The sequence below is a fragment of the Bradysia coprophila genome, unplaced genomic scaffold (genome assembly GCF_014529535.1).
Source record: "Bradysia coprophila strain Holo2 unplaced genomic scaffold, BU_Bcop_v1 contig_358, whole genome shotgun sequence".
Classification (NCBI taxonomy): domain Eukaryota; kingdom Metazoa; phylum Arthropoda; class Insecta; order Diptera; family Sciaridae; genus Bradysia; species Bradysia coprophila.
In genome coordinates, this window is record NW_023503616.1 from 1,624,715 (window position 1) to 1,639,346 (window position 14,632).

A 14,632-nucleotide genomic window follows, 5' to 3' on the forward strand; every position below is an offset into this window, starting at 1 on the left:
TATGAATTAATTTAATATTGGGATGACTTGAGTTATGTCGTTGTTACATTAGACAGATTACTTCTAATATGGTTGGGCTGGAGACTGAATACCGACGGAAAGTTTTCATAACAATCTTTGAGAAATTGCAAGAACATCGCTTCTTTTGAATAAAATCTCGTACTTCGATTGTTTTAACATACATTTTTGAATATAAGAAGAATTTCGCTCATTTTTGGGGACTAGATTTGTGATTGAAGTAACTTAGTTCTTATAAAACAATTGAATAGTAAATTACAAAACCCACTTAGTAGAGTGTAAAGTCGAGGGTAATATGAAAAGTATTTCAAATTTAGAAACTTTTAGTCTGCAGAAAAAGAATCTTGCAATCATTTAAAATGTTTCCTCCGAAGAATTCTAAATAACGAGAAATTGTAAAAAAAATGTTTACTCTGAAATAGGCAAAACTTCTAAGACAGCAAAAAAATCATAGAAATTCTTAACAATAAAAATAAATCCTTCAAGTTCACTTATAGATTGGTTTGCAAATAATTCATTTAACAAAGGATGACCCTTTTAGTGCACATTTTGTTTGCCCTTCCATTCATACAGTTTTTTTCTTGTTGTTAAAAAAAAACTATTTCCATTTTTACATTCACTTTTATTTATTTTGCAAATCCTTAGAGTATACCGAAAATGAAATTTTTATGTCAGTTCCAGTGAAATGGAAAACCTGTTCAAGGATAATAATGAGATGCAAAACAAAATCTTGCCATTGACTAGAATCGTTCGAAAATTAGAAATCCAGATTATTGTTACTTATTCAATTGTTTGCTTTAGAAAGAAATGCAGAAAAAGAAACCAAAATGATCAAAAATTAAGTAGGCATACGCCGGTCGGTGGTAGAGGAATAGGAAAATATCAACCATCAATCATTTTTTTCATCGAATTGAAAGGAACAATTTTCAAAACTAACCGAACGTTCGTTTTACTTGAAGAGTCCAATATTCGAAATGTTCTATTTGCTTTCAGTAACATTCTAAAGTGAATATTTGAATAACAAAGAAAGTTGTTTGCAAAAGAGATTACTTATTAGACTCATATGCAGCATGAACACCATGTACCGTATGGAAACGTGATAGTCTGAAAATTTGTAGTTCTGGTGACTGGAGACATTGGTTTCCTTTACTCGGTGTTACATGTTTTTTCATTTCTTCTTATGAAAAAGAATATGGAATGGATGGCAACCGTTACAAAAAAATGAGTAAATAAATTATAACTTTGACTGCATTTCATTTCTGTTCATTAAAAAAAAAAGAATTATTCAAACGCACTAGACAACGACAAGTTTTCAATTTAATTGCAACATTCTCCGACTTTATTTAACCGGTACAAATTTGTAAAGTAAATTCCAACGAAAAAGAAGTTAGCGTAGATGTTAGTCAAAAATGGTTAAATTAAAATTCACCTTCAAATTGAACAACTACATCCACTCCTCTATTTAATATTCTCGCTTCAAGAGTCATTGACTTTTCGTTTTATGCCAAATTATAATAGGAGAGAAATAGAAAAGAATTCTTAATGTTGTGTTTATATGGTTCCATTACAAGTTTGTAAAAATTTCGCTTTTGATTTTTATTAGCAAAACTAATCACAAAAATGTATACCTATAAGTGTAAGTTTAACAAATGAATAAAAAAAAAATTGTTTGTGTAAAAACACTTCTGTGGCTATGATGGTTCGGTTCACGATGATGGTAAATGATGGTCATGATGATGATATATAAATTTATATAAAAATTTATCGTTCTGTTCATAAGAATGTATTTGCTGAGAATTCAATGAACTCTTTCGTACGCTTTTTTTTAATGCGTGGCCAAAAATTATGATCACAACTAACAATGAAACCATCAAATTCAAGTGTTCGAAAAAAAAAATATTGTGTGTACGTACATAAGTGACTAGAATTTTTGTTTTTACCATTTCGTTATTGCGTTTTAATATATTGGAAATTGGTCGGCTTTTTATATTTTAATGTGCCTGCTGATGTAATCATTTTTTCGTATGCAAATATTTTTGTAATATTCAATTTAAATCATACCTCTACACACTTTTCGAGTGTCGAATCACCTTTCGTACATATATATATGCATCAAAGTATCTGATTGATGAGTTTAAAGAAAAAAAAATGTTTCCAACTGTTACTAAGCATTTATTTAGACTTAGCTCATATCACTGAGGTAAAATTCATTTCAGTTACATCTACCCAAAGCTATTCAATTTTTATATCTACTACCGTTTCGCGTAATTTGTATAATTTTTTGTGACTTTATTTAAATCGCTACGAACCAACACAATGTATATAATACCCATGATACTGCATGATGACCATCTTTAAGAATACATAAAATGAACACTATAATGCCCGCGTCTAGAGTCGATTCTTTTTATTATTTTTTTTTGCTTATAATGTTAAATTATTTTTTGCTATGTTTTGGTTCATCAATGTCATTTAGATTTGTCAGGTAAAGTCATTGTCAAGGCTGTTTCTATATACTGAGAATCATTTGTTTTCTTTGGGATGTATAGAGAGAGGTATATTCAACTCTCAGCTACATTATAATTGATAATTTATTAGAATTTTTGTTATTTTTCCTTTTGAAAAAATATCGGTTGGTGATGTAATTGAATGTCTGAATGCTATATTTCCCGCGAATTCAGATAAAAGAAGCTAGGGATTTAGTTTAAGAGCCTAACCAAGTGGTGACGCTTTAAATTTCAACAAATGCGACGCAAAAAATCATTATACCAGTCACATTGTCAATATATTATAGTTTCGAGACGACGATGAGTCAACGACAATATTGTGGTGTTGAAGCGTTTCTTTCGGTTTTTGCAGCCCGGTATCATTAATTTTGATGATTTGTCAATTGTCAATTTTATCCAATTTTAATTGTCGAAAAGGTAAAGAACAGGTTGTAGGTTGTTGTATATACATTGAATTGAAACGGGTGTCTTCATTGTGTTTAATACGCGTAACTGCTCTTGTCATACAGTCGTAATAGAGTTGTTTGTTTATTGAATCGGTTAACACTCAAAATATTGAAGCGTGGACCATAATTAGTACAATTACAGATAAAAAAAATAGTCAAAGTCAAGGGTAAATTCAAAATGCAATAGTTATTAGAACTGTTCTGATTCTGAATGATTAAAAAGCAATAATTCAAGTTATGCTTTTACAATAGATCAATGCAAAAGATTGACTCAATAACAAAAGAACAAAACTTCGTTTTTATTCTAAATGTAAATGAAGCTCAAAATTGGATGTACATTCTTTTCATTAATTCTTGTTCATCGAATCGCAACAACTTCCACACTTTATACACCACAGTAAGTAATACTGCAAGGTATAATGCATAAAAGTGCGCTGAACTTCCGCGTTAATTTATTTTCTTTTGAATTGAACCTGATACATGCGAATGTTCAATGGTTCTGTCTGTATACGTTCTGTGTATACTTTTATCTATTAATTGTTATTAATGTGAAATGTTATTTAACTTACGGCTGTGTATGATGTAAATGTGTTTTTAATCCTTTAATCCAAAAATTGAATTACTGATCCCATGAGTCTTGTCGTTCAGTTCAAAGTTAATCTTTTTTTTAGCACATAGTTCGTCTTTGCAAATTATAGTTAAAAACTCTTTTGGCACTTTAATCCATAAATATAATCCATTCGTTGCTTATGGAACACAAAAATATTTTTTTTCTCGGATTTTTTTCAATTAGCAGTTAGATGTTATTCCATTAGAATACAATGACACTATTTGCATTCAATTTAACTATACTTTTTCTGCATGGGTATTGTCACCGTATCGTTCATATCAGTCTTCATAAAATCTTGTCATATCTTAAAAAATATTATCTTATAAAAAGTGATCACGAATATTCTAAGCAAATGCGCAATAATCATCATTATATAACAAATAAGAGGTCCTTAAACTCTACATCGATCTTCAAGAAGTTTAAACGACCAGTTAACACGTTATGTATAAACATCATTTATATAAAAAAAAAAAATCAAAAATCACGTCTGAGTCTTACGTTGCCTATTCAGAAACTGAATTGCGGTAGATATATTTTCACATTATTTGCTTTTGGTTTTTCAAACATTGACGGTCAAGGTGTATACCCCCACTATATGTCTTCAGGTCTAACACCCATATTATCAAACATTTTAAAGAAAAATAACAAGTACAAACAACAACAATGCAATAAACATTTCCAATAGTTTGTTTCTTTAGCATTTTATTCAACACATGAAGAGAAAGAATGGTATGCAGAAGAAGATGAAGAATTTTGAGTTTAATTGTTTGAAGTGGTAAAATGGTATAAATCTCTTTCATATTGTGTGTGAAATGAATGGTATAAATGGTGTATAGAGAGTGTATTTGGTTAGCGATTTCTTGTATATTTACCGATTTCGATGTTGTTTGTAAGTGAAAAGTATACGAATGGTGACATGTGATTGTGATTGTGTGTTTCGATGCAGAGTATTGACAAAGAGAATCGGAATAACGGTTTAGTTTATTTTGTTACTTTATATAACAATCGAAATAATGATCGGAACACGTTCTGACCTAGGCAAACTCTTAGGGTTGGTTGTTAATACGATCGAAATTCTTATCACTTAAATTGCAAAAAATGTTTAAGAAAACAGTTTAGATATAAAGACATTATAGTAGGATATGCGTATCAGTACCAGATGATCATTTTCTTTTTATTTCGATCTTGGTTAGTTTACAGTTTTCACAAGACATAAATTTAACTAAGATTTGATGAATATTTACACTAATTAAAGAGTTGATTTCCGACACGTTTTCCAATCTACGGACACGTTTGTTTAGAATGTTGGGACACTAATTTAATAATATAACATTATCGATACATGAAAGCCTTGCCGAGATTGCCTCTCATGTATCGATATCCTATTTTATCATATGAGCGAAAACGAGACAACAACAGTTGCACTTGTCATTAATTTCCATTTATGCATTACATCTACACAGTTGATTTATCCTTCTAGATAAATAAACGTGACGTCACAACATTGCGGGAGCATGATAAAAGAATTTCACAATCCAATTGTTTGTCATTTAGAAACACTGAAGCGAAAGTCAAAACACTCAATTGAATAAACTAATTTAAATTATAATCAGCAAGTTGTTCTTGTGTCACATAAACTTTTGTTCTGATCTTCAGTAGGTTTCTTCCATCGTACGATTTTAATTTTGACAAGCCGAAAACAACCGACCGTCATCCACAGAAACAAACATAACCGTAACTTAGGCCCGTCTAGGGAAATGACAGGACAGTTTCCCGAAAATATATGACAAATTTGGTGTTAAGGAATCTCGCGCCGCGTCATTCACAATAATTCACAAAGTGACATCTTCCTTATACAAAATATGTCAAAATGTGCATTATTGTGAATGACGCGGCGCGAGATTCTTAGCAACCACAAATTTTATCACAAAGATCCACCGAAAAAATTCAAAGACACTCACCTCTTATACTTTCGATTGTTTTCGGGCATAGTCTCTTTAGGTCGCCATATTCGGCATATTTGAACACTAAAACACTTTTTACTCGATGCAAAAACATTTTTTTGTCGCGACAAAAACATAAAATATTTCGACACAACTGTGACACTCCGCTATTACTAGAATGAATTTTTGCTGTGTTCACTTCGGCTGTAAAATATTTTCTTTCAAAAAATGTCGGGCATTTTATAAAAATCATCAAACAGTTGACAAAAGGTAGCGTATTATACATGTAATAATGGTCACCGAACGTTTTTCAAAGCTTTCAGAGCTCGGCGAACATTCTTTCAACGATGGGAGAGCATTTATTACTATTGTAACCTCTCGTAAGACTGCACCGAGCGTAAATAAATGTTCGTTAAGATTTCACGCTTCTTTAGTAAGCTAACACAACTTCACTAAGTCTAATTATGCCACCTCTTTGAAAAAAAATATCGGCTGAGTTCTAATAATGTTCCGCTTAGCTTTAGCAAATCTCCGCTTAGCTCTAATAATTCTTCACTGAGCTTTCACAAACCTGAGGTCTCATAATTCTCCGCTTGGCTTTGGGAAGTGTCTGTTAGGCACAAGCAAGTTGTAGTAAGTGTAAGGCTTAATGTAGCTAATTGGACACTCAATTAACAGCGGAGATCTACCACAGCTAAGTGGAGTTTTACTAAATCATCACGAACGCTTATTAGGTATCCAATGATGGTTATTGAGTGTTCGCTTAGCTTAATTGCTTACTACAACTTAAGAAATCACTCGCAACTAAGTTAAGCCAATTAAATTGAGAACCGAGTCTGTGATAATCTGTGAAATAGCGTGTAATAACGTAAATCATACGCGTTTGTTAATCTAATTAAGCTCTAATTATGTACGTTTATCTGAAACTTTTTCGCCCTTATGATGGCTGGTAACTCGGCTGAAAGCTCGGAACATTATATGCGATGAACAAACCAATTGGAGTTTTATTCATTGCCCCTGCCTAGCAACACAACGCTGCATCAATTTAGAATTGAAGGGACAAGCAAAAGAACAAGTTTACAACATTTTATTTTAGCTTACCCTAACCTGATTTTGACCCGAGCCTGACTTAGTAGTTTATGATATTAGGCCTGACGTGATGAGACCTGAAACCTGAAATTCTGATCAGGTTTTCAGTAACCTTAGTTTCATTTTGGTGTGGACAATGTGGCCGTAAATATTAGCTACTACGTACACGTACCGTACCGAATGCTGGTGGACTTAGCCTGGCTGAACGCCTGAGTCTATCCCCTTTTTTATGTGTGGGTGCGACAGTTGAGAACGTATATTTAAACTTAAATATCTAAACAGGCCGAGTTGAAGATAATCTCTTTGAGGTCATGACAGATATGACAGGTTTAATCTCCTCTCTAAAGCCTTTTAGAAACGTCTAATCAGCTGTTTATTGGCAATTTTAACAAACGGGAGCAGACTATCTACACTGATTACACTTCTCGTTTGTAAAAAGATTGAAATGAAGTCAGTTCAATGGCAAGTTTCTGGAATAAATAAGAAACAATGAAAGTTCAGTAACCGACACTATACAAGAATCAAGAATCATTAACCGGCGCGTATATTTGAATACAAAATTAGGAGTTTCTTGATGAGAAATCCCTTATTCATTTCATAAATAAGAGTTATCACGTGACTGTACGTTGTAATTATGCATTCTTAAAACACTTTTCCACTCTGTAAAATTTGATTGTCTGAAAAGATGTACAGAACCCATTGAACCTATCATGTCGGTATCGATTCAATGACACATTTCATGTAAATTGTATTATTATCAGTATGCAATATTCTGCATTGAGCAGATAAAGGTGAAGTGAACAGAATAAATAGCATCTCTAAAAGCAATACATGCAGTACAAACACGCCGTACGTACAGTGTACATTCGGTTTTCTTGATCAAACGTATTAATATTAATTAGCAAAAGAAAAATAAAAATACTCGATGGTCAATCACCTCCAAAAAATCTTATAGAAAAAGAAATTTGCTTGTAAGCATCAAATGAATAACATCATCTCATCGTCGATGGCAATAAACTTGGTTATTTACCTTTACGAATACTATTTTGAATCACAATTTTAGATCCACTCTCGCCGATCATCATAGTTTTTTGACTTTACAAACGGTTCAATAGCTATATGTAGCGAAAAGCAAAATTCTTTGATTTGAGGTTGATAAACTCTTTATTATCGAAGATGTTTAAGCAATATTAATTTGAGTTTCGATTCGGAATAGACGACTATTAGAATATTCATGCTTTTCATTATATGTACGTGTACACAGTACACACAAGTCTGTATTACGACGATGTATTAAAATGCTGTTTATTCATCTGTGATATTTCATATAAGAACTTTGATTTTCATTAAATCCAACTTTAGTTTATGGCAATGCACATATGTTATATGAATAAAAGGACGATGGGAGTAAATGAGGATAATTTGGGTGAATGATATGAAACATTGACTTGTGGGTTATAGATCATGCATAGGTGCAATGGTGTCTTTCAATGTAGAGACCTACAATCTTTTCTTGAATGATTGGTGTATACTAGTGGAAAGTCTATTTCCCTGAAGAAAAAATTTGGAGTGAAGTTAACAATTACGCAAACCATAAAAAAAATACAGTTCAGGTCACGATAGAGACATTCAAAATTTTTTCAACAAAATTATGGCAAGTTGAATGTACCCACCTTTTTACTTTTTTGAATCTTGAGCGAAATGTTCATATAATAATTATTACATAACGGAAAGTGGTGCTACAGTTGACTTAGAATCTTTCTGGTATAGCTTTTTTTTTAATTTTGATGAAAGTTTTTTTAAGATTGTAAAAGAAGTCGAGGCACATTAGTTGAACTAATGAAAATAACGGAAGAAAATTATGTAAATTTTGAGAAGAATGGAAAATTTTTATTTATAATTTTGTACCAGAAAAAACTTTGAAGATGTTCAATAATCAGGGATTGCCTTCCTATTTATAAGCTAATTTTATTTTCAAATATTGATTTGGCCATGGTTGAAGTCAGCGCCTATTTTTGGTAATTTGAATTACCGAATTTACCTAATTTACCGATGAAATTACCGAAACTATACTAAATTTACAGACAAAATTATCAAACTTCCTTTTGGTAATTTTGTCAGTAAATTAGGTAATTTCGGTAATTTCATCGGTAAATTAGGTAACCCCAATTACCAATAATATGCACTTGATAGCGTTGTTGCGTGGGATTGACCACTTAAATTCAAAAGGCGAGGATACTCGTTCCCTTTTCTGCAAAATTACTTTCTGCAAATATCGTGGTCGGAAGGGTGGCTACAAGCAAAATATTTAGAAGACAAGCAATTACTTTCTACTATCCAGGTAAAAAAAAAGTTAACTGCACAATAAACTCTCGCCGTTAGTCAGCATTCACACGAACGTCAAGGTCAAGGACATTTTCAAAATTTGCAAACTTTTTTATAACCGGTTTAATAAAATTTACAAAAAGAGTCTTATACGTTTCTCCATGGTCCTTTTTAACAAAATTTTAAGAACGTAACATAAGCAATTCCTTATATTCTATCCATAATTTACGACCACAAGAAATTTGCACAATAACAAAAGGCAAAGAATAGCAAACTTACAACGACAACGGGTTTTAAGAGAAACTAATGTGTTTACGACACTGTTTTTTTTAGATAAAGAACGAGGATTCCTACGCATAACAATTTTTCTATTGCGTATAAATAGTGATTTTTAGATGAGCTATCAATTCGATTGGGATTTAGTTTTGCGAAGGAGTCGACTTTTTTTAAATGTTCAGTAAAAGTTTATCACTTTCGACACTACCATGACCGAACCGATTTAAACCTCACTTTAGGTATTACACCGACTGATATAACAGGATATTTCTTCCTACATTGCAACATTTTATAAAGAAAGTAATGTCTATTGTATTAGAAACCCATCATAATAGAAAAGATTTTAGAAAAAAAAATTGTCGGTAAAAGGATTGATTGTATGGTACAGATGGTTTTTTTTTATAGATTTACTAAACAAATTTTTCTATTTTACATAAAACTGTTAAATCATTATTTACCCTAATTTCACTTCCTTTCTGATATATTCAAACCAATATTATTTATTATACCCCTTTCTCTACCTGAAAATAACTGTTTTGAGTTTCAGTGATTTTTTCTAAACACATCAGCCTACGCTTAAGAATTTCATTTCTTCAGATAAAATGCATATCCTTTCTTTAGTGGTTTTGGTTTGATTATAAAAATTGATGAGAAAAAATTATGCATCAAAGACCGACTCTATGTTTACGTAAAGGAACAAAAAACTGTTTACTGTTATGTTCAATAAAAATTTCCATTTCTTGACTGTTACTTTACAGTTTTGACAAAAAAAAAATAACTCAGATTTAGTTGATATGAGGGATGGGGTAAACCATTTGTGAGTTAGAAAAAAATAGAACGGAATATTGAAAGGGTTTTTATAGAGACCATTTGTTTACGCCTTATGTTGTTTTATTTAAATATCTGTAAGGAGCAGGTAGTCGTTTTGCATTAATTTTGTATTTTGACATGAAAAATTGTTCCATTATATTATCGTTGGTTATGGTCGCAATTTGTTTATAATTAATGTTAGGAAAACAGCAAACGTTTCGTTTCAAAGTAGTAAAATTTGTTACTTCTTTTGTTTAAAGTGTGACCAGATATGATCACGGCAGCGTAAAATAAACCAGGCAAGAACAGTTCATTTTCGAAACGTCAAATAAGGGACCTAATACACTGTATTGAAATGAACTCAAATGAACACTGACATAAATGGAAAAAATTTATTCGCAAAAAATATAGGGCTACTAGATTAATCAGGTCCCTAGTCAGATCAGCGTTCCTGCTTGGTTAACTTTACTCTGTCGTGATATGATACAACACAAAAGTGACTACAAAGTTAACATTCTTGTAAAATATCGCTAAAAACCAAATCTAAAAAAAATGTATTGTCCAAAATGAGATGTTCCTAACACAAAATGCTACAACGCACTCTTCAACTACGTAAAAGGTCAACTCGGACACGTAACTTTAACATTGCAAATGCTTCATAGCCCTATGATCGACTTAATGACTCCTTTTACAAAATTTTGGAATGAAAAAGTCGTATGCACGTTCACTTTTTAGCATTCAGATTGCCCCACGCCCGTCTTCATATCAAATCTTTTACTTCATTAATTTTAACATTTTTCTGTTTGAGATCAGCCGTCATTGCTTATTTTTGTCGACGTTGTCAATTACGTATACAACCGCTTCACAAAGTAGAATATTTCCATTAAATCTCTTTAACGCCTTAACTGAACACCTTAATCATATATCACCTCTTTCAAAAAACGACAGAAGTTGCAATCACAGATTCTATAAGCTTTATGTTTCAATACAATACTTACGAAAAGATTGGCTTCAAACAGCATAACTGCGGTCAATAACCCAAAAATACATTTACAATTCGAATAAACAGTGGATCTGAAATATGGCAAAAGACATTCGCTACACTGATCATTCTCAGATCAATACGAGTACATACTTCCTCATACACAATATTTTCAGTGAGTGTTGGTATATTCTTCAATTCAAAGCAAATATCATCGCGTATATGCGTTGACCGCGAACTTGAAACTTAGGTATTGGAAGACGAGATTTTCTTTAAGAAAAAATTACATTCAATGGAAATAGTTTGATGTTTTCATAGCGATTTTTTTGTGTTTCAAATGAACGGTATTAATGATCTACGAAAAGCAACAACTATCACCAGATTATTGAAACAGATTATGAGGATGCTCACTCTAAAAATTGATGGATATTCACCATTTAGATATCATTGATCCTTAAGGCTAACAAAAAATCATTTCAGACTGAATGACCGAGTTGGAACAAGAAAACAAAAGAAAAAAGAATAACAACATATGGTACAGTAAATAAGCCTTTTTCAACATTAAGCAAACGAGTTCATTCTATTTTAAAACTTGTTACATAGTCCCTTAGGTGTTTGAAGGTAATACTAGATACAAGTCTGTAGGATGATGACTTACCGCCGTTCTTACCGCTTCGCGAATCTGTAATAAAATAGAAATTAGAATGAAATTTAATTTCGATTGATTTATGAGACTGAAAAACGTTATTTGTATCGCGAAAATAATCATTTATCTGTAGCATTAAACTTTCGTGTATGTCCGACTAATTTTTGAGTGGCTTGGTGCTTTGATCAATATAATGGAATGTTGATAGATTTAGTCATTAGTGACTATAGACTGAAAGACCATCTACAAAAATTTACCGAGCCATTCACTCTTTTCCAGAAATGTTTTGTAATTTTGATTTTATTTTCTCAAATTTGTAACTTTTATCCTCGCTTTTATCATCTCTTTTCGCAAAATCTTATGTGACTCAATTATGTCGATGATCTGAAATCAAACAATATAAATTTCTTTTCTTCAGAATCTGCATGCGTAATGGAAAACACCACTACGACATAACGTGTTAAGAAAAAAAAAATTCGAAAGTTGTTTTCGTTCCGTACCTATATGCGTTGACCATAATTTTGTTGTATTTTTCTTTGCGAATTCTTTGTTATACTATTTGAGTTATCCTCTAAATTTACGATCCCATCTCTTTGATACTAACGTTTTTACTCATGCTTAACTCTATGTGTTTGATAAAGCAAATGCCGTTATACTGAACCTTTACATTCATCGTGTTTTCCTACTTAAAAGAAAGAAAGAAAAAAAAAATGCTTAGACTGATTATACACAAAGTTATTCGTACATTGCATTCGCACATATAGTAACGTGATTATTAGAAAATATTTTTTTATAAACATGATGTTCAACTCACATTTGTGTTTCGATATCATGAATGGCATAGACTTTGTTTCAATCGACAGTGAAAAATACTCATAGACTAGGTAACTAGTTCAATAGCCTCGCGTAACCTTAGTGTTTACAACTATCGCATTTTTTACGTAAATCACGTATTAGACGTTAATACACCTAAAGCGAGTAGAGGATTTTTTTTCTATATTTCGCGGTAGTTTGTTTGTCTTTAGTTTCACATATATATTCAGAGAAGTAGCAAAATAAATGCTTACTGACTCAACGATAATCTGAAATATCAATGAATTCGGAATTGAGTATTCGGTCCTACATTTAAATTGAATTCAAATATTCGATTTCCACCTTAAAATAATCTACTTTGACAAGCCATGATTAGATTTATTAGGGTGGGATGATCAGCTAGTGACCCGCCATTATCAAACATAATATCATAATTTTTTTCCTTTACTGATTAGTCACATTAGTTAGTTAGAATTATTATTAATTATTATTTTATCTGTCTAGAACGATAATCTCGAGCTTATCCCTCTACGGAGTTTTGTTTATCTCGATTTATCTGTTCTCGACAGATAAAATATGATATGCACCTGTTGCCAGACTGTTATTTTGACGTGTAGACATTATGGCCCACGCCTTCGGCTAGGGCAATAATGTCCTACACGTCAAAATATCAATCTTGACAACAGGTGCATAATATATATCACAGTGGACGTCAAGCAAATTTAGACGTTAATTTGCTTCAGCTTTTTTTCAGTTGGTCCACTCATACTGTTTGAAAGTTTGAAAAAGTTACACGCATACACGCCGTGTCCTTCACTTGCTAGTGGTAAAACTGTATAAATTCTTGTAAGCAGTTTGGTTTGTATATTGTATGAATAGACCAACTGGAAAACGGCTAAAGCAAATTCGTGCCTAAATTTCGCAAACATCCACCGACACAACTGTTGAGAAATATACCTCGATGCTGAAATTTCTGTTAAGTATACTACAGCGACGATTATAAGCAACTTTTAATACGAGGCTTGTTTCTTATTCTTTCGTTCAAGTCTTTCTTTGAATGGAGCGCATGGTGAAAAAAAATCATACAGAGGAAACTTTAGACATTTTTCAGGCAACGATGTTTGGAGAAATGTAATAGAGATTTCTCTCAATTTGTTATATTTTAGTGAATTTCGTTGTTAAATTTTTAATGTCCTAAGGCTTATTTACTTGTGAGCCAACTTAACCCTTATGGTATTTTATCTAAAAGCAGATGGAGTGCTGTGTAAAAATGTAGCACATCTACAGGTCAGCCCATTTGACGAATAGCAATTCTTCTACAAACAGCTAAGCATTTGTTATCGACAGAACTGACAAAAAAAATAGGCAGTGAAGGCCGGCCAATGTGTTCTTATATTAAATACTGTTTCTAATACTTGGCGACCTGTACTATAGTGATAATCGATTTTCTGATAAAACCAAGAAATGCTTGTCTTTTGTAAGAGATTAATTTTACAAGATGAACATTAAAAATCAATTGATCTTAGTTTAGTGTTGATCCATCTTGATTAGCCCAGTGAGCGGTTGGAAGGGTTGTAGCCACATATTTCCTTTCGAATCTGTACATTATTGTTCAACGACAATTCTGGAGCGCTGAAGTATGAATTCATAGCTTCTCCAAAAAGGACTCGATGTGAACGCTATTAAAATATATTGGTACAACTGCTTATTGTTTGAGGCAGAGTTCGACTCATTATTAAATTTTGTTTTATTTTCTGTGAACTTTGGTTGGTGGTGCCTTTAGAACTCATTGTCTTAGAAATTTCTCATTAATCGATACCCCATAAATCAGCTTCAAGTAATAATTTACTATACAATCTCAGTCAACACAATTTTAATCTTTCAAATTAAATCCTAACAATGTAATGATAAATGACCACCATCTCACAAAAAAAAATATTTCTGGAATAATCTTCTTTAACCTATTTATTGTTTCTTTAAAGAAATAGAAACCAAAAGAAATTGAAAAAAAAAACAGGTTAGTGATTTGAGAAAAAAATAATTCCCTCTTGCTTCTCCCCCATTCTTGTCTGTGATTCGAGATGTGGTTTATAAATTATTTTTTTCCTGTACTCTTTAAAATTTGTTTAGGTCAACCACCTTTTTCTTAAATATTTCTAGGTTTTAC

The 14,632-nt window shown here is 31.9% G+C and overlaps 1 protein-coding gene across 3 annotated transcripts in view; it reads right to left on the reverse strand.

The window, feature by feature from the left end:
• The window catches only part of LOC119081726 (PR domain zinc finger protein 1), a 22,442-nt gene extending 17,328 nt beyond the window's left edge, over positions 1–5,114 (reverse strand). Inside the window, exons 1-2 of one of the 3 annotated variants that reach the window (XM_037190879.1) lie at positions 5,035–5,114; positions 3,541–3,885 (exon numbers count right to left, since the gene is read on the reverse strand). The gene's annotated coding sequence lies outside the window, so the exon portion shown is untranslated. Of the gene's footprint in view, positions 1–3,540; positions 4,098–5,034 lie in introns of those variants that run through there. The other 2 variants (XM_037190882.1, XM_037190878.1) reach the window with 2 other exon arrangements.
• Between the last annotated feature and the right edge of the window lie 9,518 nt (positions 5,115–14,632).